Here is a 24795-nt window from a genome sequence, read left to right on the forward strand (position 1 = left end):
TTTCCTCCTGTAACCCTTTTTTATCTATTGTTATTACAATTTTGTGTGCATGTGTGTGGTGACAACACTGAGGATCTACTCCCTCAGCAGATATTAAGTAGATAGTACAGTTTGTTAGCTGTAGACACTGGGCTGCACAGTAGGCCTCCAGGTCTTATTTATCATGCAGGACTAAAACCAACTACTTTTGGACCGACACCTTCCCATTTCCCTATCACCCAGGCCCTGGGGCAAGCATTCTACTCTATGCTTCTTTGAGCTTGACTTTTAGATTCTCTAAATAAGTGAGATCACACACTGTTTATCTTTTTATGTCTGGCTTATCTCACTGAGCATAACATCCTTCAGGTCCACCTTTGCTGTCCCAAATGGTATGATTTCCTTTCTTTTTCCCTAAAGCTGAATAATTTTGTAATATTTGTATATGCCCTATTTTTGTTATGTGTTTATCCATCAAGGCACATTTATTTTCATATCTTGCCTACTGTAAATCATGTTGAAATATACATGCAAGTACAGGTATCATTTGAGCTCCCCATTTCAATTTCTTTGGATATATTCCCGAAGTGGAATTACTGAATCACATGACAGTTCTAATTTTTAAAGATCAACCATATTGTTTTATTAAGTTACAATAACAAACTGTGTTATATTAATTTCAGGTCAACCCTAGTGGTATTTCTGTATCACACAGCATTTATATTTGTAACTTTGTGATGAGTCTCGCTACTGTTTTCCATAATAGCTGTTCCTTTTTTTTTTTTTTCCAGAAAGAGGGAGAGAGAGAGGACACGAGAACAAGGGACAGAGGGAGAAGGAGAAAGAGTATCTAAGAAGGCTCCACAATCAGTACAGAGCCCAATGTGGAGCTTGATCTCACAACCCTGAGATCATAACCCGAGCTGAAATTACATGTGGACCCTCAACTGACTGAGCCACCCAGGGGCCCTATTTTTACCAATTTACATTCCCCCAATGCACCGGGGTTCCCTTTCCCCACATCCTCACCAGCGTTTATTTTTTAAAATATTTTATTTATTTATTTCAGAGACAGAGAGAGTGAGAGAGAACATGAGGGAGTGAGGGTCAAAGGGAGAAGCAGACTCCCTGCTGAGCAGGGATCACCCCCATCCCAGTGTGGGACTGGATCCTGGGACTCCAGGATCATGACCTGGGCCAAAGGCAGTCGCTTAATCAACTGAGCCACCCAGGTGCCCCTATTTTTTGTTTTTGTTTTTGTTTTAAATAAAGGCCATCCTGAAAGAAACCTTACAAGGCTAGACTTCCTGCTCCCTCTCCCACCCTTTGTGGTGGTGGTGTCTTACATGTTATTTTTGTTTTAAAAATATTTTCCAGGACGCCTGGGTGGCTCAGTTGGTTAAGCTGCTGCCTTCGGCTCAGGTCATGATCCCAGGGTCCTGGGATCGAGTCCCGCATCGGGCTCCTTGTTCAGTGGGGAGCCTGCTTCTCCCTCTGCCTCTGCCTGCCACTCTGCCTGCTTGTGTTCTCCCTCCCTCTCTCTCTCTCTCTGACAAATAAATAAAATCTTAAAATATATATATATATATTTTTTTTCCTATTTTTTTAATTTGCTCTGTCTACAGTTTTTATTGTGGAAAGTAACAACTTACATAATTGGCATACTATTGTATTTGCTATAAAAATTATAGATTTTTTTTAATTTTTGTTTTGTTTTGTCTTTATTAACATATAATGTATTATTTGTTTCAGGGGTACAGGTCTGTGATTCATCAGTCTTACACAATTCACAGCACTCACCATAGCACGTATCCTCCCCAATGTCCATAACCCATCCATTCTATCCCTCCCTCCCCCATATTTTCCTTTTAAGGAGTTTTAAGATATAAGTAATTAAGGTGACTCATATTTGCACCATTTCTACCATTTCTTTGTGCTTCCTTTGAGTAGTGACAGATTTCCAGGGTCAATTGCTTCTGCTTTCCATGATTTCCTTTAATATTTCTTGTAAAGCAAGTCTTCTCGAATGAGTGACCTGCCATGAATCTGAGTTTTTTGTCTTCATATAGAACTATATGTTCACTGGTTATAAAATTTATTAGAGTGTTTTTAGGCAGTTAAGTTACCTGATATATACTTATGTTAAAAAGTTTTGTGAGGGGCGCCTGGGTGACTCAGTGGGTTGGGCCACACTGCCTGTGGCTTGGGTCATGATCTCAGGGTTCTTGAATAGAGACCACATCAGGCTCTCTGCTCAGCAGGGAGCCTGCTTCCCCCTCTCTCTCTGCCTGCCTCTCTGCCTACTTGTGATCTTTCTGTCAAATAAATAAATAAAATCTTAAAAAAAATTTTGTGAGGAAAATATATTTTGGGATTGACTAATATTTTGGAGACCAATTACAAAGCTAGAGTGGATTTTCCATGCAAGACAGGGGGAGGCATCTGGTACAGAAGCAGTGGGCTGGGAGGTTAGGGAGGAGAAGAAGCCATGCAAATGGATACTTTCAAAAAGCTGGGGAGCCAGTTAAAATGTGAATTAGGGTGTGACTTCTGAGAACACAAATTGATGGGATGATACTAAGATAAGAGAGAGATAAAGATCATTGTAGAGCGAAGGAATGAACACATACAGACAAAACAAGCAATGATACATAGAGAAAGAAGATAACCACGAGAGTAAGGTCTTAGAGGAAAAGAAACAAGTAGATGGACACTCAAAGCAAATTATAAGCCACAGACAAGTTTTTAAGAGTTTAGAGAAATGAAAAAGTATGGTTGCATGACCTCCAGCCTCTTTGAAATTAGAAGTAATAATTAAGAGTCAAGAAGATGGCTGAAAAGGCAAGCAAGGTTGAATGTAAAATTAAAGAAGTTACTGAACACCACACCATATGAGATGTCAGGACAGGAGCTGGAACTACCCGATGCTTCAGTCTGGTTTCCTGCACTTTGGAAGGAAAAGTGATTAATGAAGTAGTTCCATAAAATGGAATATGATTAACTGGCATCAACAAGGAAAATATGAAATCAAATAGAATTTCTCTTAATGCTAGAAAATTTGGCTTTAAGAGAAATCAGTTTGTGAATGGCCGCTAAACTACCTATACTCTAATTGTCCTTTATTGTTTACAAGTACAGTGGTATGTGTGATACGTTTTAGAAAAACTCTTACACAAAATTATATGTTAACATAATGAAGCATCAACCTTTGCCAACTAACCAGCAAGTTGGCTTTCCAAACATGACAGGACTCCAATAAATACAATTATGTTTAAGCATTGTGCACAAAAGTCTTATCCTGGTGGCACTTAGGTAAAACCTAGAGTTTTGTGTTTGATTGGCCTCACGATATTTCAAACATTTTAAATCTGTTTACATTATATAAAAATTAGATTCACATAAATATTCCTCTTTTGTCCTACCCTTAAAAATTATAACGTGTGCCAAGACTGGGACATTTTTTGAGTAAATCAAAATACACTAGAACTGAGTTAACTCTTCTTTTTACAAGAGGCTTGCACTCAGGAAGCCAACGTCTGGCCATATCTTACTTTTTTACACCTGGCTCTACTTTATACTTCCACTTCACCTATAAAGTCAATGTAGTCTCTTGCATTTGTAACTTCTATTTTAGAGATTTCCACAGAAATATGTATCTACCTTATACACATTAATGCCAACTTTAGAAGTCTTTACATTGTGTTATAGATAACATTATTATGTATATTATTATGATAGCAATTTTATAGAAATAAAAACCAGAGAGAAAAGGAAAAATCAATTCCAGATATTTTTTCAGGGTATTTGGCAGCTCGAAAAGCATTAGAGAGCTATTTTTGTCCAAAACACCATATTCTTGTACAGGGAAATGGGTGCCAGGAGAAAAAGAAAAAAAATTAATGCAAGAGTTTTTGTGTGTCCTTCCTTTGCTCTGAACTAGTTTTTTGATTCAATGTCTATTCATTCATTCATTCATTTAGCAAACACTTATGAAATAAGAAGTATGTCCCACACATTATCCTAGGCTCTGGAGTGCAAAAGTGAATAGAGCTGATATTTCAATTTACCACTACTGGCAAATTTGTTACCAACTGGGAAATTAGGACCTACTTCATAGAAAACTGTAAAAAAAAAAAAAAGATGAATTCATTTTTTAAAAAGAAATTTTATTAATATATAATGTATAATTTGCTCCAGGGGTACATGTCTGTGAATCATCAGGCTTGCATAATTCACAGCACTCACCATAGCACATACCCTCTATACCCACCCCAATGTCCATAACCCTACCACTCTCTCCATCTCCCCCTCCCCCCCAGCAACCCTCAGTTTGTTTTGTGAGAATAAGAGTCTCTTATGGTTTGTCTCCGTCCTGATCCCATCTTGTTTCAGATGAATCCATTTTTATGTTGTTCTCCATAGTCAGTGGGAAAGATATTATAAATAATTTGTGGGGATAATATGCTTACTTCCTTTTCTTTTTTTTTTTTAGAAGCTTACTTCCTTTTCATTTAGAAAAGGTAAAAAGATATATTAAATGGTGAGATATTGTTTTTCCTATGAACTAAAATTAATTGACATTTTTATACCTAATAATTAATATTAACAGTAACCTACACATTATCCCTTTCTTAGTAAAAGAAAATAGTTTTTATAATGTTTACAATTATCACTTCACCTTGCCTGTATTAATTTTAGCCCCATATTTCTCCCTTATACTCATGAAGGAAATACTATTATTTAAACAGCAGATAATATTTATCCTTCCCAATGGTTTACCACAGTGAGTACCAATAATTATTTATAAAGGCTTATTCAAAAGTTTTATTTCAATACATTTTGATGTTTCATACTAATGATCAACTAGGTAATTAGTAAGAAGTGTATATAAAGTAACTACTGATATTCAAAAAATAATTATGAAGATTCCATTTCTGTCTGTACCAGGTATTTATAATGATATTATTTTCCAATATCTCAGGAATCTTATAGCAGTTCTTCTAGTGAGGCAAAATACTGTTTACTTTTATTTTTAAAGAGATTTATTTATATTTATTTAGAGAGAGCAGTGTGAGTGGGGGTAGGACAGATGAAGAGAATCTTCAAGCACACTCCCTGCTCAGTACTGAACCCAACATGGGCTGGATCTCAGGACGGATGAGATCATTACTTGAGCCAAAATCAAGATTTGGATGCTCAAGCAACGGAGCCAGCCAGGCACCCTGATACTGTTTGTTTTAAAGTCAAAGAACTATTCCAAGAAATAGCTGTTTTCCATAAGCGGTTCAGAGTACTTTGATATTTCTTAACAAATCTACATCTAAAAATGCAGAGAAAGTAATAGGAAAACCATACTCATTCTTAAAATCATTTTTGAAAGACTGAAATTTAGAGTCTTTTAAGAAGCATTATCCTGTCCTCTGAGAAATATCTGCTCTGTAAGAAATACCTACCTTGTCCTCTGAGAAAATCTGGATGTGAATCCATAGGAAATTATATTTCAAATCAAGCCTGTACCAAATCAACAGCTCACCAATTGTCTTCACCATAGCTTCACTTTGGGAAACCCTCTCATATCATTTAAAGGAGCAGTTCATGCAGGGTTGTCACCAGATTAGTCACATTAGTAGCACCTGGAAAATTATGAGACATACAAATTCATAGGCCCTGCCTCATACTTACTGAATCAGAATGTTTGAGTTTGAGCCAAGCAGTCTGCATTTCAGTGAGGCCTGTAGGTCCTTTCGATCATGTTCCACTTTGGAAGCCACTTTGAAGGAGAACTGAGGTGAGGGTTGGGCTAGGAAATGTGTGTAGGTCACCAGCACAAGGAACACCTCCTGTGGTGGGAAAAGCCACATTGTGAGTGTTCTGAAAGAGCAGGAAGCATCTCCATGGATCATGGTCCAGAGTCTTGTACCATGGACAGCGCCTGGATTCCTCTAAGTCCATGCCTTGGGAAGCTTGCTTTATCTTTTCTCTGCTCCTAAGTTCCAGATGCAGACTGAGAGTCTCAGGCCATGCCTGTCATTTCCACAAAGAGCCACCAGAGCCAGCTTCCCACAGAACTTCCTGCTCTATTTTGCTATGTTTGGTCACTTGTCTAGTCTCTGTCAGCATGAAAAATTGTCAACTTAGGATTGACAATGTCTTTGAAAGAAGACACATTAATTTAAGTCATTTTACTATCTTAACATAAAATTAGAGGGAGTTCTGAAGATACATATTTTAATTTATTTAATTCCTAATATATACTTAGTTTCTCAAGCTAGTGATGTGGACTTTGACTAGCCAATTATTGCCCCTAAATTTCTTACAAATGATTTAGAGAAACTAGTGCTAATGTCATTTAAGTAAAGGTATTTATTTATTTGTCACTTTAGGAAACTGCTGACATCCTCATTGATGTAAATCAGTATTATTGTAAAAAAATAATTTAATGGCATTAAGTAATGGGGTTTTTCTTGTCTTTGCCTAATATGTGCTTTGTTTCCTTTAGAAAATTGAGCTAAGGAAGAACAGGTCTACCTCAAACAGCTGGTAATTTCCATACAATTTATTACTTCAAGTGAAATAGCATGTTTTACAATTCCTTTTTCTCCCAGATGATCACTGATTGAATCTTCTCAATGAAATAGTTCACGAACAGATTTATGTTAAAAATTACTTTTTCTATTGTTGTTACTGTGATATGTAGATATTAACTTAACAAACAGATCTTTTAAGAAAAATGAACAAGTATCCAATTAAATTTGTAAGACTTACAAGCCTCAAGAAGAGTGTTCCTTTTTTTTTTTTAATTTTTTATTAACATATAATGTACTATTAGCCCCAGGGGTACAGGTCTGTGAATCGTCAGTCTTATATACTTCACAGCACTCACCGTAGTACATACCTTCCCCAATGTCCATAACCCAGCCACCCACTCCATAACCCCCCTCTCCCCAGCAACTCTCGGTTTGTTTTGTGAGATTAAGAGTCTCTTATGATTGGTCTCCCTCCCGATCTCATCTTGTTTCATTTTTTCAAGAAGAATATTCTTAAGTTTTAAGTGAACTGAGATAACAGTATAGTCCAAGGCTCCTAATTGCTCTCTGAACTCCTCTTTAAAGTAGCAAAAAATTGTTCTGTTAAGACAATGATCTCCTAACTACTATTATCCCACCTGTATGAAATATGGTAACCCATCTCTGGAGTTAGATGATGTATAAAGTATTTAATTGAATCCCTGAAACACAAAAATAGGAACCAAAAGTACCAAATACTATTGCATTTGTACCCGTAGGAAAAAATAGGCTCTAAATCATTTGAAGAGGAGCTGCTTCTTATTAAGCATTTTAAAACAAGATCTCTAAAATGAAACTGCTTTTAGAACATTCTAAGTGCTCTAGTAGTCTTTCTAGATATTTCTAATGATATTCTCTCTTGTAACATCTTTGTCATAATTCATAATCATGTGTTCACCCAACACTCACCCGTATGCAATTCTAAAGGTACATTACATTTTGTGACTTTAACACATTGATTTTCTAACCGTCAGTATGAACTAAACATTTCCAACACTTAAGATGCTGTGTTAAGTGATTTCATCTTTAATTTCTGCAGGCATCTGTAGTCAAGCATCCATAACCAAATCAAAGTAGGATTTATTCAGCTAAACTTAGGTGACATGTAGTATACAAACCATTCTACATGTATCAAGTCACCAAAGGGTCACTTCAACTCTAAAGTGTCCGTGACATTTTTAGTCAAGGGACCAGCTGAGGCTAAGGGAATAGAAGCTGAGCTGTGTCTGATTCCCGTCTGTAGCAACCCTGATCAAGACAATGGAAAATGAAATGACAAACTTGGGGTTTTATATATTCTTTTCATTTTCACATTCAGTTCCTTTCCTCTGGAAGCCTTAATTAGCTAGACTACATCTTTCATTCTGAAGTTCACTTTGTGAATGTAGACACTGTGATAGTGCATTTTATATTAAAAATGTCTATTGGTTGGCCAAGTTACCATCATTTAGAGTTCTTCTAGTTAAGGTTTTAATTCATTTGGTTTTGCCCAGACATGTTTTGGACCATAAAAATGATTCCATTACGATGTCATATATTGATACTTTTTTTTTTTCATTTCAGAGCAAAATCAACCAGTTTTACCAGGAATTGACCCTTCCCCAGTATCTTCATCATATAATTAGAACCCGTGGAATCAAATTAAGATAAATGACTATCATCTGTTTGCCCTTCTGGTGAGTTCTACAATGTTGTTTGTTTGTTTCTTATTTTCCTAAAAAAGAAAAAGAAATTAATGAGAGAGAAAACTGTTTCAAGTCCTTCAAGTAGAAACAAAACAAATTCAAACATTTTTTTAGGTCAGAAATGAGGTCATGAAACATATAGTTGAAACACTATAAAGGGGTTCTATGAAGTTCTTTTCAGGTAACATATGGAAACAATATAACTGAATGCAGGGGGATATAATAAATATGCTAATAATATTATACTCTAATCATTGTCCTATATGATGTAGAAATGTCCTCTAAAGAGTTTATAACAGAAGTCGTACTTGCTTCAGTGCTTTCAAACCATAATCCTCCCAACTGAAAATCCATATGATTTTAGTAAGTTCTCATTGCTATTCAGACTTTAGCATTCTTCCACCATATGAATTGTATATTATGGATCCACTCAATATTGGGTCCCTAGTAATTAAAAAAATAACCATCAATTCATAAGAACTGGAAATTATTCTCTGGGTAATTATTACTTTAATTCTGTCCTTATCTCATATAATAATCTATTATAAGGCTTGTAAACAGGCTTAAAGGAAGGATTTGGAAGTAGAAAACATTCTATGAATAGAAAACGTGCCTGACACTATGCAGAATGTCCTCTTCATATTAACTCGGATAATCCTGCCAGGTAAGTGATGCTTACAGAGATTAAGCAACTGGGTCAGATTGTAGATTCCAGTAAATAGAATCATGAGAAATTGTGCTGAACTATCTGACTCTATAAAGATCAGACATGGAATAAGAAATGATACTTATGAGATACTTATCTTAGTCCTTCTTGAAAATTATTCTTTTGTTACACATAAATTTTCTTTTTTCTTTTAGATATTTTTGCCTGAGTGATTGTACTAATTAGAGTTCTTCAATTTTGCCAAACCTACTTAGAATAATTTAGAAATCATTTAAATAGGCGAGGCTATAATTATATTGCTCTATCTCTCTTTTGAACCCTAGAGGAAATTACATGAGGGGTGATTAATAATTTCATTTCTCTGTATTTCCAAATCCACCAGTTTCACCAGAAGTTCACCTTCCCCCAATACTTCCTGGCTGTTTGTCCACAGCAGGTATCTATGAACCCTTGGAATCACCTTAAAGAAAATACCTACCTATTTATTCCAACTTTGGTATGTTTGATATTTTGAATAAGTATACTGGCTTTTTGTTAAAAATAAATAAATAAAGATAGCAAATAAAGAAAAAAAATCTCAAGTTCTCACATAGAAATTAAATCAAATTAAAATTAAAATCTCAAGTCCAATCATTAAAATTTAAAAATCATGTAGCTAAATATAACAATATAATAATAATGATAAAGGTTTGATTTCAAATTACATTTTTATTATGTTCAATTAGCCAACATATAGTACACATTAGTTTTTGATGTAGTGTTCAACAATTCATCTTGCATTTTTTAAAAGATTTATCATTGATTTGAGAGAGAGAGACAGCATGCACATCAGTGGGGGAGGGGCAAGGGAGAGATTGAGAGAGAGAGAGGGAAAATCCTCAAGCAAACTTCTTATTTGCTGAGCTCAGAGTCAGACCCGGGCCTGGATCGCAGGCCTCTGAGATCATAACCTGAGTCAAAATCAAGAGTCAGCTGATTAGCCAAATGAGCCATCCAGGGGGCCCTATGTTGGATTTTAATCTGCTAAACACTGGCACACTGACTTATATATTTTGCTTGATTCCTGCAACAATTCCTTGAGATAAGAAGACATAGATCAAATTAATTTTATGAAAGAAGTGGAATATCCAGAGTATGGTTAGTTATCATCCATTATCACATACAGATGTAGAAACAGAGAAATAAATTTTCCTTGTGATAAGACTGTTAGGCTCAACTCTTTTAATTTACACTTACAAATTTAAAGTGTTGGTCAAAATGTTTATATATGCATAGTGAAAGAAAAAAAAAGTAAGTAGAAAGGGTCAACATGACAAAATATGGAATAGCAAATCCAAGAGGAATTGCTGATATTCACTGAGTATTAACATGTGTCAGCCACAGTTCTAAACCCTCTGTCAATATTAACCAGGTTCATGCTCACATACCCCTGTGAGGTTGTTAACTTTCACGGCCAATGTGGAGGTGGTACCAACATGCACAGGGGGTCTATTTAATTGCCCGTGATCACAGTGTATGTAATACGTGGAAGAGGCAGGATTCCACCCAGGGGTCAAACCCAAGGGCTCCTCCTCTGAACACTCCACTGCTGAGGCCACACTGCACACAGGTGCCAGCTGGAGATTAATCCAAGGGGTGGTTTTTACCTGTCATGACATTGGTCCACAGCTGGGTTCTCTTCTCCAGTTTGGTCTTCCCAATATTAGACAAGGATCAGATGTTTCCAAATAATGTTATGTGAGAAAAATAAAATCCTTGATGTGGGTAGAAGTTGGGCTGTATTTTCTGAATAGGAGCATTCACTTTGCTGTCATTCCTAAATTCTGTATTTTGTAATTGCTTATCACTCATCCACTAGCTGAGAGACTTGATAAATAGAAATGAGTTACCGACTCGCATACCCTCAACTTCATCTTTAGAAGAAGAAACACATTTATTTTATTTTATTTATTTATTTGAGAGAGAGAGCAAGAGAAAGAGAGCACACAGAGGGAGAGGGAGAGGCAGACTCCTCGCTGAGCAGGGAGCCCAACATAGGGCTCCATCCCAGGACCTGAGATCATAACTTGAGCCAAAAGCAGGCACTTAACTGACCAAGCAACCCAAGGACCCCTAGAAAAAGAAAGAAATGTATTTTAAAATTTTATTAAGTGCTAAAATAGAATTATAAGCACAATAAAGGGGTAGTATGGAAAGGTCAAGAGTAATGCCTGAGCTACAACCATTAGAGGGTCAGACAAAGCAAGAACTATCAGAAGGACATCATAAGGCAGAAGGAAATAAAACTGACAGAATATTTACACAATAAACCTATAAATAAAGACATCTAACCAAATGAATCATGAAGGATTTCTTTTTAAAGAGAGTTTTTTAAAAATTCAAAGGGCATTTTACTTAATATGACTGTATGACAAATGTACATTCAAATTAAATCAAGAAATAGTCATTTAAGAAGTAGTAATGTATTTTATACGCAATACACATCTTGGAATTTAAAATATTCCCTTAAACATGCTCAAAAATATAAGCATTTCTCATTTAATGAAGGCATTAAAAAGAACAGTTGCAGAATCTGGCTATTAACTATGAATTATTTAGTCACTTGTACAAGAAATATGTGCTTGCAGCCTATTATGGTGGCACTGAGTACCAACAAGCACATGAGTGGGGGTATGTTTAGTATTTTGTGTGGCACTAGGAAATATTAATTAGTACTTAGTATGAAAAATTATATTTCTGCAAGATCATAATGTAGTTTACATGCTTTATGTATTATGCATATATATGCGTACATATAAGCATGTATATCTACATACATATGTATGTATATCTTGGAATATAAAGTTAATAGCTAATCCAGTATTTTCTCTTTATTCATAGGTTTGACTGGAAAAATCGTTCTATACAGTTTCCACATCCATCCTATCACCTCGGATACCAACATGTTTGACTTCCTGTTGAAAAGGGAACAATCCTGAACCAAAGCAAATTTGTGTGAAATATTGTCTGTTGTGTTTGTACTCTTCCTTTCTATCATGCTGGACACGCTAGATCTGGATTGTGGTCTCGTATTAACTGTATTGATGATCAGCTGAAGCCTCTGTAGCATGATTGTTCAGACAGAATCACACATCTCTTGCCAAAACATTAAAATTTCTAATGCGTTTTTAGCTGTATGGTCTTTTCTCTTTTTCTATCCCTCATACATAGAGATGAGGCCACTGTTCCCGGAATAACCAGCTCTAACAACTAACCGACACCATGTGACAGCCCTGAAGCTAAGGCCCTCATTCTCAAGTGTGCCTCTCAGACCCAATCTTCAGTTTCTGGGCCCACTATGGCTGTCCCTCGGCAGGATTTAGTCCTCACTGTAACAGCTCTGAGACTGTTTCTGCTCCCACGTGTCTCGTCCAACAACTTTTATCCAGATTCTCAAGTCTGTACTTGCCTGAGCAGCCTTTGTCGCCTGCCCAGATGAGAGCCCAGAACATCGCCCCCAGAAGAAGAGACTCGGGCTTTGGGAACCTAAATAGTCTAAGTCCTTCCCTTGGTGGTTAGACATTTTTTCTAACAAATGTCGAGCACGTATGATAGGCCAAACATTTTTTCTGAATGTTGTTGTAACACAGAAAACAAAACAAGGTTCCTGGCTTCATGGTGTTCACATTGTAATTACTAGAGGAAGACAAAAAGCAAGAAAAGAAGCAGCAGGTACTATGCCAAGTGCTGATAAGTGTGCTACAGAGGAGAAGGAGAATAGTAGGAAGACATTTTAGATAGGGCAGTCAGGGGAGGCCACTCTGGCAAATTGACACTTGACCTGAGAAATGAAAAGGATGTGAGAGTAGCTGGAGGAACCCAGGTGCAGCAGAAGCAACAGTAAAAGCAAATTCACTGAGGCAGGTGCCTGGCAGAGGGAGGCGAGAACAAGAGGAGCCCAGCCTGGCTTGAGAACTGTGGGGGCTGGAGACACCCATGGAAGCCACATCAGGGTGGGTGAAGGCCATGATGGCCTTGCAATTTGTGTTGTGAGAGTCACCATGAGATGCATATTTGAGAAGGGGGAATGAGTAAATCTAGGGGACTTTTTGGGTGACTTCAAAGAATCTTCTTGTCCTGTAAGGGCCCATGTGGTTTCCATTCCATTTACTTTCCCTGGACCTCCTTCCTTTCAAACTCACCTGGGCTTCACCCTCGATCATTTTAAATATTTGCTAAATAGTTCACAATGACTCTTTGCCTTTGACCCACCTACCTGGAAAGTCTCTAAAAATCTACTTCTACTGCTCTTTTACCCTGGCAGCTAAATTCTAAAGGGTAAAAACCAAAATCTCCTAATCATACAATTTTCCCCTTTGTCTGTTTGTGTTTTCTATACTTTACTGGGTATTCAGAGCTTCTTGCAAACACTTCTTTGCGGGAGTGAGAGGTAGCTGTATTTTCTTTTTGTTCCCCCAAAACATTGGTAGCTTCACTACTCTCCTCAAGGCTTTAATGACCTACCCTTCCCTTATTCTTAGAAAAGCATTACCCTTTCTCCATCAAAGAGAATACCCAATGCATTCAGCATAAACATCCAGCTCCCCGTGTAACCTTCTCTAACGATCTCACTGGACACTGACTTTCCCCTTCTAGTCCCAAAGGTATGCTGATCTTCTACTCCAGAGCCATCGTCTTTTCTCTCCTTTTTACTCCCTACCAAAAGTATTCATTTTAGTAGGAATGGTTGAGGTGAAAGTAGTAATAATGATAACAACAGGTAACGTATACTGAACATCTATTATGTGCAAAGTGACTAATATGCATTATCTCAATTAATCTCACAATTATTAGTAACAATGCACGAGGTAATTGGAGCTTGCTCCTAAAGACACCACTGAGTTGGTCCTCTTGATTCCGTCTTACCCGTCAGTAGGTCTCCCTGTGATTCCCTTCCTTCCCCTACTCTATGTGTTTTGCCTCAACTCCTTTTTCTCAGACTTAACGTTGATGATCAGTAGGGTTTGGACCTTAGCCTCTTTCCTCAATTTACTCCTTCTTCTATCATATTGCCCTTTTAGGAATTTTAATTGCCCTTATATTGCCCAAATATTCTCTTACAACCCTGAATTTCTGCTTCCAGCATAGACTGACAGACCCACACGTCTCCTGGTTTTCTCTGCTTATTTTTGTATTTCCCTAGTTACGTATAAGCACTGTGAGTATGTTTTTTCCTCAATCTCCTGTCCACAGAATGCATCCACGTGAACTCACATTTTCTTCTAAGTTAGTCAAGTCTTTTTTTTTACTATAATAAAATGAAAGAGAATATATTATTTAACCTAGGTGCTTGCCAGTAACTAAATAGGCTGGTAGGATTTGTAGACTCACATAAGGATTGTGGTTCTATGTGTCTTTCAGGTATGTGGAAAATAATTAAAAAGGAAGTCATCAAAAAATATTTTGCTCATCTAAGCAGTCTGCTAGAATCTCTCAGAAAGTAAGTGTTAGCATTTTTATGTTATATAAAAATGGAAACTTATTTTTTCATTCTGAGTTATTACATTAAATGTAATTTATTTTAGAGAAATAGGAGTTGGTGAAGAATGTGGACATCCTTCCTTGTCAGGCAAAATTTATTGCCTTACACTGTTCACACTTCATTCTATGTGAAACTCTGCATTTTTCCTAAGGAGAAAAACCAGTGTTCATCAGAACTGCCCAGAAGTCTGTGAAACATATAAGGGTGTGTGTTCTAATACTATTCTTACAATTGGAAGAGTTAAGTCCGCATACTTGTTTTGGCACTAGTACATGTGTATGTATTTACATAAATATTGTATGTCTGTGTGTATATATTCTTTTTTCATATGTACATACCAAATAAAAATTAATGTTTTCTGGGGCGCCTGGGTGGCTCAGTTGGTTAAGCAACTGCCTTCGGTTCAGGTCATGGTTCCAGGGTCCTGGGATCGAGTCCCGCATCGGGCTCCCAACTCCATGGGGGGTCTGCTTCTCCTTCTGACCTTCTCTGCTCTCATGCTCTCTCTCACTCTCTCTCCCTCTCTCTCTCTCTCAAATAAATAAATACAATCTTAAAAAAAATTAATGTTTTCTTTTTATAAGATAGTTTGCTGTCTAAATAATAAGTAGAAACAAACTTAAAACATGTACATTTTTCAACTATGAACAGAAATATCTCTTCTAATTTCTCTGAATAATTAAATTAAGGGAGATTTATTCTTGCTTAGCTCCACTCATCACTGAACTTCTCAAAGTCTCTAAAGTAACAGAGATCTTGTCATTGAATGTGTCCCATTACTGTAAGCCTGTGTTTCTCCAACATGGTGTTTTAAATGTTTGGCAAATGCATTTCCTACCTAGGCTGTACTTAATGAATATTTTTAACTTACACTGTTTATGTTTATTTTAAAAAGAAACATATAATCATAACCCAAGCCACAGGTTTACTATGTAGTTATATGTACAGTTTTCGATACACAATAATATAAACAAAAATTTTAAAAAAAACCCACTTCTATTCATGTACTGCCTAAAATCATCTTATAAACTTATTTATTCATCTAATATTTATCGAGTTTGTACTGCATGCCAGGCATATTATAAGACTCTGAAGATACAGCAGTCCATGAGCTGACAATACTTCTGCCATTACTAATAGCACTGAAGTTATTAAGAAAGGCTCTTTTCTCTTTATGATAAAAAGATACACATTCTATAACAAATGCCATAGGAGCAAAAGGCCAAATTTTTCTTTTCTTTTAAAAAACTTGAGTATATATGACACACAATGTTACATTAGTTTCAGGAGTGCAACAAAGCAACACAACTCTTTACATGTTATACTGTGCTCACCACAAGTGTAGCTCCCTTCTGTCACCATATGCTACTACAATGCCATTAACTCTATTCCCTGAATTCCCTGCTATGTGTCTTATTATCATGACTTATTCATTCCATAACTGGAAGCTTGTAGCAACCACTCCCTTTCACTCATTACCCATGTTATGTGCCCCCTTCCCCTGGAACAATCAGATTATTCTCTGATTTATAGGTTTGATTCCACTTTTTGTATGTTCATTTATTTTGATTTTAGATTTCACACATGAGTAAAATCAGATGGGATTTTTCTTTCTCTGTCTGACTTATTCCACTTAGTATAATATCCTCTAGGTCCATCCATGTTGTTACAAATGTCAAAAATTTCATTCTTTTCATGGCTGTATAATATTCCTTTGTGTGTATATGTGTGTGTGTGTGTGTGTGTACACATTCTGATGTGTGTGTATACACCACACCTTTTCCTTTCTTCTTCTCTGTGATTCATGGGTTTCTGTAGTGGTATCTTTAGCTTTTTTGTCTTCATTTTTTGTGCATCTCTTGCAGGTTTGGGGTTTGTGCTTAACTGCATTGCATACAACAACCTGAATATACAGCAGTCTATATTAATAAGTTAATGATTATATAAGTTCAAGCACATTCTAAAAAAAAAAATTCAACTCCCTACTCTGCTTTTTATGTATATGCTGTCATATTTTACATCTTTTTTTTTTTTTTTTGCAGAGAGTGGGGCCCTGGACCTCGAAGCTGGGAGGTGAGGGTAACTTTAAATGCAGCAGAGCATGTTTTCGAAGATATACAGTTTCACGTAGCATTCATTTTATGCTTTAGTTTATCAAATATTTCATCATGAGATTGGATGAAAAGGGTGAGTCAGGCTAGCTTAGCAGAAAGCCATTTGAGAAATATTTTCTCCAAACACTTAACAGATAAAGCGCAGCTTCGACAGAGAGAGTGACAGACTCAAAAAAGCTGCTTAATTGCTGGACTCACCCCTTCTGTCTGGCTCACTCCCTTCTACCTTCGAGCTAGGGACATCACTCCCTGACGAACCACAAGTGACCCAGAGACAACGGGTCATCCTTGCAGCAGAACCAAAAGTCTCGCAGGACACACGTTCTAACCACATACAGTTATGGTGAACAAAGAAGCTGCATCATCTTTGAGATGATCCCTTAGGGTAAAAAGTCATCTGTGCTAGGACCCCCTGGACCACTGGCCCCCTCCTTGTCCAAGGTGGGTTGGACACACGCAGGGCGGCCTTGTCACTGGACTGTGCTCACCCAATCTGTGTCAATGGCGGAGGAAGGGGGTTAACTCACTTCACCTATTGAATAAACACAGGAGCTGTTTTCCTGCCTGGAGGCAGTAAGAGACTCAGGTGTGTGCTTTGGCAAAGACATCTTTTTATTCATATTTTTTTACATCTAATTATTGCCATTTCTTTCACACTCAAAGAAGCCCCTTTACTATTTCTTGTAAAACTAATTTAGTGCTGACAAACTCCTTTGCCATTTGTTTGTTTGGGAAATTATCTCTCCTTCATTGTGAGTGATAACCTTGCAGGGATTGGTCGTAAGTCTTCTCCTTCTAGCATTTTGTATATATCAATCAACTCCTTTCTGGCCTACAAAGTGCTTTTCTTTTCTTTTTTTTTTTTTGAAAGATTTTATATATTTATTTGACAGAGAGAGAGAGATCACAAGGAGACAGAGAGGCAGGCAGAGAGAGGGGGGGGGAAGCAGGCTCCCTGCTGAGCAGAGAGCCTGATGTGAGATCATGATCTGAGCTGAAGGCAGAGGCTTAACCCACTGAGGCACCCCAGCGCCCCTGACCTACAAAGTTTCTGGTGAACAATCAGCTAATGGCCCTATAGGGTTTCCCTTATATGTAACATTTGCTTCTCTCTTGGTGCTTTTAAAATTCTCTTATATTTTATATCTGACATTTTAATTATTATGTGTCCTGGTGTTGACTAGTATGGGCTCATCTCCTTTGGACCTGATGTCCATTTCTTTCTCTAGATTAGGGATGTTTACTTGGTATTCTTTCTCGAGGTAAATTTAATTCCCCCATTCTCTCTCTTCTTCTTCTTCTGGGACATTTCTAATGCAAATATTCATTTTCTTGATGTTATCTAAGAGATCCCTTAACCTATCTTACTTTTTAAAATTTCTTTACATTTTTGTAAATGTAAAGTGTTTCTTATTACCCTGTTTTCCAGGTCAATCATACATTCTTATACATCTGCTAGTCTACTGTAGATTCCTTCTACATTTTAGTAATTCACACAAGAATATACACGGGATATCCTTTAGTTAAATAAATAAACATTATGGATTTTGTTTAGACTATAAACCAATTTGTTATGAGACAAATAAAGACAATAAGAAAAAAAGAAGAGAAGGAAGAAGCCGAAGGAAAATCCAACAAAAATACCACCATAAAATCCTATTCACTGTTTGCACACTTATGCCAACAATTTAATGTCACACTTGTGATATAACAATAGCTCTTTATTGATGTCTCCCTTGTAAATGTAAACTCTGGAATTTTCCAAACAGAACACTGTTTGGTTATAGAGGAAATGATATTTGTTTTACTTAACTATAAAATGTCAGGTCATGTTCTGGTCCATCGATATTCTGAAATGACCTACTGTCCCTGGAGGATGGCACCATAACAAAAGGAAGGTTATTCCAGTATTTAGATTCCATCTTCTTGTTTCCCAAACTCACACACAATCCCCATCCTTCCTATCTTGTTACAGTAGGAAGTGATGAGTGGAAAAATGCCAACATTTTGATGTCCAACCTAAAATATGGGTGAGTTAAGTTTAATTGTACATGTGTATATTAACATCTATCTATTTTTATTACCTAGCAGTTTGGTTTTCTTCATGTTCTTTGGTATTGCCCTTGAAGAATTAGTTCACTTTTTCTTTATGAGATTATGAATTACATAGATCTATTAGAATAGTGCCAAGTAACCTTGCTTACATGAATCAATAAAGTAATGGTGAAAGAAAAATGTAAGTGAGAGTCAGAAGGGGAGAAACAAAAAAATCTTACAAAGAAAAACTAGTACTTACCAAGAAAGGAAGTCATCTGACAATACCAAATGAATAAACAGGGCCTTTACTTTTTTTAAATCAGACTTATTTCAATACTTACTAAACCCTATATATCTTTTTTCCATTGAGAATATACTAAAGATTAGTTTTGCTTTGCATTTGAGAAGAAAATATATATCTATAAGGCTTAGAAATCAATGAAAGTATACAAAATAATATAAAATGAATTTGACTGCAATTCTTTTTTTTGCCTTATAAAACATTTGTATGTTTTGTATATTACCCAGAGAATAGCAGTAATTTTTAATGGGTGGTTCAAATGTAGCATAGATTATTCACCTAATAAGTATTTTCTTAAGACACTTGGTAAAAATTAAACCTTAAATTGTATTTATGGGACCTAATCTCTAGACAAATAATACATTACTGAGTCTATCATTTGGTTTCTCAAACTTTATGCTACACAGATCATTGCCTGGGGATACTGTTAAAATGAGATTCCTAGTGTATCCCCAAGGTTCAGATGCAGCGAATCTAGAAAGAGGGTCTATTCATTAGCACTTCCACAAGCTCTCACGTGATTCTGATTCTGATAGTTTCATGTATCACATGATGAGTAACAGTGGGCTAAGACTTAATATTTACAAACTCTAAAAATGATTTCCTTATATTCAGATTTGACTGAATTAATGTCAGTTCTGACATCAAATTATTTAACAGGTGGCAAAAAGGTGAGCTATTATACAAATTTCCCTAGAAAATAAATGAAAAGGAATTTTCCTTCTATCCAGTGTATAATCATGCACACACATATGGCTCTCACTGAGGAACATGAGACCCTAACGGCTCAAAGGAAGTAAATTAAATTCCAAAATATATGCCTCCAGCTACTTGTGAGATATGTAGACTAAGCATCTATGGTCATTTGATTTCAAAAGAAGAATCATTTTATTAATTACAGTATTCAATGAATGAATGAATTTTGGCCAATTTTGGATACACTTTAAGACTTAAAGTTTGGGGACGCCTCAGTGGCTCAGTTGGTTAAGCAGCTGCCTTCGGCTCAGGTCATGATCCCAGCGTCCTGGGATCGAGTCCCACATCGGGCTCCTTGCTCAGCAGGGAGCCTGCTTCTCCCTCTGCCTCTGCCTGCCATTCTGTCTGCCTGTGCTCGCTCTCTCTCCCTCTCTCTCTGACAAATAAATAAAATCTTTAAAAAAAAAAAAGACTTAAAGTTTGCCAAAGTCAACAGAAGAAAAGCACACTTTAATAATTCGGAGGAAACATACATGAAGTAAATGAAGATTCCAATTTTATTATGACAATTGTCACCACTTATTAAGCACAAGTAGTGCTTTAATAAAGTGGTTATCATTTTTGGCATAGAGTTGTTCCATCCTGGACATGCATTTGTTGAAATAGGGAAACGGTGCTCTTCGGAAACATTTTTAATGTTTCAATCATTTCTACACTTGGCTTACTGCAACTTACTTTTCTCTGTCTTATTCACATTCCCATTTCTCTCTGTCTTATTCACAATCCCATTGACACTGGGATTAATATTTGATGGGTCCATTTGTTTCCCGGTCATCTGCTTTACAATCTTCTATTGTAAAATCAGCATGTTCAGTTTATCTTGGTTTCTGTGGGGACAGGTTTTGGGCATTATTTTCAATTCAATAATATGATCTCATATTTGACATGATTTGGAAAAACAAATGGAGGATTTCAGTATACTTAAATACATCAGTGCTCAGGAAAAGCACCTCATCTCTTGGGGCTTCAGACTTCCAGTCTCTGACTCTTGAGTCTCATCTTGGATAACAGGTAATACATTCACGTACAATCAAGTATGAGGTCTTATTTTAATCTTTTGTTTGTTGGAACAACTTGAAAACCACTTATAAAATGTATATTATTGACTGATAATTTCTCATAAAAAAAACAATTTAAAGACATAATGACCTGATGTGAGGATCTGAAGGTGAGTTCAGGATGTCAGGGCCTCTGAATTGACAGCAGTCATGTTACAAAGAGAACGATGTGGAAAGAAGAAGGAAATGTGCTCCATCATCTCTGCTAGTGGGATGTTCTAAAAGTCTTTTATCCTTGACTAAATTCATGACATCAACTTTGTTAAGAGTTACTTTTACCTTTAACTTAAATTTTGTGAGAAAATGGTCTCTGAAGAGTGTCAGCTCTCTTTTGGCAAATATGTTTATTTCAAAGTTTAAAGTTACCTTTTTAAAAAGTTACTTTATGCCCAGCTCTAATTCATTTTCCATAACCTTCTCATTGTCATTTTCATCATTCAAAATGAGGGTTTTTTTTCTGCATAGTTAACATTGTATAAGGTACTATTTCATTTTAATAATTTTCACTTTCTTATCCCATTTTCATTTTATTGTAATTTGGCTGGAAAAAAGCTTGTAATATCTCAGACTTTTTTCATTGTGTTCTTTGGGATATATTTTTTCAAACTCCTAAATCAATCAGTCTAGCTAGCTAGCTAGCTACCTATTTATCCGTCTATGGAAGATCACTTTCTGTGAATTCCGATCTTCTACTTTCAATAAGCTGCCAGGTAGAAACAATGCTAAAAGTTACATCCTATTTTGTATCATAACATGACTGAATATTTGGTTTACATAATAGTTGATAGAAAAACTTCACCAAGAAATATTTAATTCCATAAGCTATCAAATGCCACAGTCCTGAGCTTACACTAATGAGACCGAACAAGCAGATAAGGAGCAAGGAAAGTGCCATCATCCCTGAGTTCTGCTTCAGATGTTAAAGTAAATTTAGAGCTATTTAACAGGAGAACAGTTTCTTCTATTTCTAGACATAAGTTGTGACTTTAATGTTCTATCAAAACTGGTGGTTGAAAAAAAAGCCTTTGTCTATTATTTACCTTATAGTTTGAAAATTTTTATATCTATGTCTTCAATTCAGAAATAAATAATCTACTTTACTCCTTCTACAGCAATAAAATTGGGTTCACTCATATACAGAGAATTACAAATACATGTCAAATAATCCCAGATCACATTAATTTAGTTGAAGGAGATAATATGGAGAATCAATTACTTTTACCGATTCAATTTCTCAAAGTATCTACAGATATTGTCCCTAAAACTTTTCAATTTTATTTTTCCCTTCCAAATATCATTCATTTCAAGCCTGAAATCTGTTTTCACACACTCTGTTATGAACCAGTCCCTATTGTTTGTCATTCTATCTTCTAAACATTTCTTTATATTCTGCCTTAACTCTCCTCATGTCATTCTGTGAGCCCCATAATCTTACAACAATCTAAGAGGCCAGCCTGACTCTGTCACTGTCCCCCCTACATGCTGAAGGATGTCACTTCCAGCACGTTATCCTCCCCCTCCTTTGTCATTCTCGATTGGCTCCCAACACTTCTCCTTACTTATCCTACATAATCTAGCACAACCTTAGCTTTTGCTTTGCTTTAATGCACTCATTCTCGTGGTCTCTTCAAGTAGTCCCTTTTGGGTGTTTCTATAGCACTTTATTTCCAAATCACAGCACTTATCTTTATTTAGCAATATCCCCTACCAGTTCTAAGTTCCCTGATGTCAGGCAATGTGTTTCCATTGTCTTTTTCTTTCCTGTATGTTTCCCAAGGCTTTGGAGCATAGTTTGATCAATAAATGTTCGACTTGTAAAAGCAGGAATGAATATGCTACTGATTTTCATATATGCTTTCACAGGACTCAGTCAAATATGAAGATCTTTGTCTTTGCCTTTATCATGGTTCTCATGGTTGCCATGATCGTAAGTATATCAGGAAATTTTGAATAATATGTTCTTGGTACTTATCCAAAGATTCTCTTTATTTCTTGTGTTCTGGCCATTGTTTGTATTTTCCTGATCATGGCTTTATAGATTTAATGTTTTTATATGGACAATTCCTTTCAATTAACCTAGATAAATTCATTAGGGGTTTAGAATAAATCCTAGGTACACACGCTCACATACATACACACATACACACATGCTAAACACACAAGGACACACACACACTAAAGCACATGGACACTAAACTCACAGGGCACTGGTATGTAAAAATGAAAATTTTTTAAAAGAGTGCCACAAAGATGTGGGACTGAGAGGCTGATAAAGGACACGTTAATATTATAATTTCAGACCAACCAAATGTCAGGAGCTCCTGCCTGTATTGTCATTTACTTGTATGTCACCAGGTAAAACCTGACCTGTCTGAAGTTTTCTCCCTCCTCTTCTTCCTCCTCTACTTTCCAACCATCCCTTCCTTCCTCTGCTCAACCTCCTCCTTTCCTTCTTCCCCTCTCTCTTGGCTTGCACCACCTCTGCCTCCTCCTTTTTGCCTTTTCCTTCCTCCTCCCTACCTCCTAACCTCTTCAGGAAAGATTAGGAGGAAACAGTAAAGAGGGAAAGGATTCCTGTCCTCCTAGTCAGCCTCCTACTTTTGTCCTTCCCCTATTCCTCCCCCTTACTCCCACTTCCTCCTCTTTCACTTCCTCCTCATTGCTCCCCTCCTACCTTTGTTTCTTATTCTGTTCAAATAATGTTCTTTTTGTTTTGGAATTCTTTGTTTGTAGCTACTTACAAATTCTTCAAGAAATTAGGATGACTGGGTAGCTTAGTTCAGTTAACCATCTGCCTTCACTTCAGGTTGATCTCAGGGTCCTGGGTCCCACATTAGGCTCCTTGCTCAGCAGGGAGCCTGCTTCTCCCTCTGCCTCTCCCCCTATCTCTCCCCCTTGCTTGTGTGCTTGCCCTCTCACTCTCTCTGGCAATTAGATAAATAAATAAATTTTTTTTAAAAAGAAATAATTATACTTCTTTAACTAATCAAACAAGTTCTAGTGGATGTATCAAAAAAGTTGTTTATGGCATCACAGTATATCATTTTACTTTTTAATAAAAGGACAGAAGTGCAAAAAATAAAAATTTAAGAACAGAGAAAAAAAATAGTACCAGACTCTTTTTAGTACATACAGTATTTAAATATAAGCAGCTCTTAACCTATATAAAACATATCCTTATAAAAAAACACAGACACATATGTTTTGAGCAACTCTGAAGCTTAGGTTTTCAGTATCTGTCCCATTCACACATGATAGATTTTCCTTCCTTTCATACATGCAAAAAAATTGCACCAGAGGGAGTTGATACTAGAATGTAGAAAACTAATTACAGCAAAAATCTACTCTTCACTCATTTTAAAAATGTCATTAAACAAAGAAAAAAACTAGTTTAGTTTATCAGTCATGAAGCCTTTTTTCTTCATTTTATTTAATCATAATTAAGGCAGCTTGGTACATTTTTTATACTCAATTTCAAGTTATAAAATGAAGGTGTTCATTATTATTTTTTACTTTTTTCCCAGGGAGCTGATTCTTCTGAAGAAGTAAGACATCTTCATTCACGGGTAAACTTGATAATGAAACCTGCATTAAGATCTTAATCTGTTTTTATTTTTTTGTCTTTTTGGTTTTTTTGGAAGAAATATAGGAACTTTTTGCCTCGCCCTGTAAGTATTCCCCTGATAATATGGTATAGTACAAACATATTTTCTCCTTGACTATTTATTCTATATAAAGAACCAATACTTATCTCTGAAACATATCTATATAATGAATGGTTAGAGGACACATTGATTGTACTTATTTATGATACACTGGTAAAATAACCCAAGTCTTAGATAGAAGTAACAATTAAATAGAAACTCATAAGGCCAGCCTGAAGAAACCAACTATTCTCTTGGGATTTAAGTATCTCTCTCTGGCAAATAATTGCCTTGGCCAAAGAACAGTTGAAATTCTAATTCTACTATGTATAATATATGCCTAATGGAGCCTAGAGGCTGCTAAAAGCACATATGAGATGGTAAGTGTCCACCTTCTGATTCTTTTGGAAGGTGATGAAGGCATTAGATTAATGTAATTTACCATGTTAAAATAGATAGAAAACTTC

At 36.2% G+C, this 24795-nt stretch overlaps 1 long non-coding RNA gene across 1 annotated transcript; it reads left to right on the top strand.

Annotated features, from left to right (window-relative positions):
* Positions 1-20550: 20550 nt before the first annotated feature.
* On the top strand, positions 20551-24342 carry LOC125091128 (uncharacterized). Its single transcript, XR_007124590.1, has 4 exons — positions 20551-20637; positions 22548-22611; positions 24209-24229; positions 24326-24342. It is a non-coding gene; the product is annotated as an uncharacterized LOC125091128 (long non-coding RNA).
* The last annotated feature ends 453 nt before the right edge of the window (positions 24343-24795 follow it).

This window comes from Lutra lutra, chromosome 2, assembly GCF_902655055.1.
Source record: "Lutra lutra chromosome 2, mLutLut1.2, whole genome shotgun sequence".
In the NCBI taxonomy this organism is placed as follows: domain Eukaryota; kingdom Metazoa; phylum Chordata; class Mammalia; order Carnivora; family Mustelidae; genus Lutra; species Lutra lutra.